Below are 966 nucleotides of genomic sequence, written 5' to 3'. Positions count from 1 at the left end.
TATAAGTCTCGCCAGAGCAGCGCTAAAGCTCTGTCTCAGGCGAGACCTAAAAAGAAATATGGTTAAATACAAACGGAAATGTTAAAAAAAAAATACCATAAAACCGGAACCTCTAATTGTAACTCAGATATTACATGTGTATAGTTAGATCTGTAACAGTGCTTGTGGGCGGAGCCTAAGCTTGTGTGGGGGGAGGAAGGAGACGTAGGAGGGATATATGCAGATACTGAGAAGAGGCAGAGCACCCCTAAGGGAGGCCGCTGCGTGCCTTTACCGAGGAAAATGTTTACATCTGAGAGCGTGGTTCTGTTCCTGTGCTTGACAGGTGGGTTTGTAACATTCTAAGCTTTGCTGAAAGAAGATATTTGATATTGAATGTGCTTAAAATGCCTCTGTGTGTCCCATGTCATGTTTAAAGGATGCTCGGAAGCCGCAGTGCTCCAGGCCTTTTTTTTGGCGGGAAAGGCGGAAGAGTCGGTGACGCTCCGGTGTGACCAAGACAACGGCCATAATGTGATGTACTGGTACCGGCAGAGGGGACAGGGCCCGACCCTTCTGTGCTACTCCCTGGGTCAGGGTGACGTACAGACCGAGGCCAGCACTCCGGACAGGGTGTCCGCCAGCAGACTGGAAGTCAAGAGCTTCACCCTGAATATCCGGAATATGACTCTCGACGACTCAGCGCTGTACTTCTGCGCGAGCAGCGCCGACACAGCGCTGTAAAGTCATCTTGTCGCTCTACAAAAACCTGTGCACGTCCCTAAAGGCCACAGAACAGGAAACAGCTGCAGGAGCAGTGGCAGAGATACAAGCAGACTCCGCAGGCGTTCACTACGCAGGCTGTGCAGAAGAACAGTTAAAGATTGCGTGCATAATGCCTATAAACATTTTCACAAAGACCCTCGAGTGAAAGACTGTTTAAATACACGTCTGTTGCCATTAAATACTTTGTATTATTAACCCAAA

At 48.6% G+C, this 966-nt stretch overlaps 1 long non-coding RNA gene across 1 annotated transcript; it reads left to right on the top strand.

The window, feature by feature from the left end:
* Nucleotides 1-228: 228 nt before the first annotated feature.
* LOC146813349 (uncharacterized) lies at nt 229-966 on the top strand. Its single transcript, XR_014966027.1, has 2 exons — nt 229-325; nt 419-966. It is a non-coding gene; the product is annotated as an uncharacterized LOC146813349 (long non-coding RNA).

Source organism: Triturus cristatus, chromosome 7 (genome assembly GCF_964204655.1).
Source record: "Triturus cristatus chromosome 7, aTriCri1.1, whole genome shotgun sequence".
Classification (NCBI taxonomy): Eukaryota; Metazoa; Chordata; class Amphibia; order Caudata; family Salamandridae; genus Triturus; species Triturus cristatus.
The sequence above is the reverse complement of the archived record's forward strand: the minus strand, read 5'-3'. Positions and strand labels throughout refer to the sequence as shown.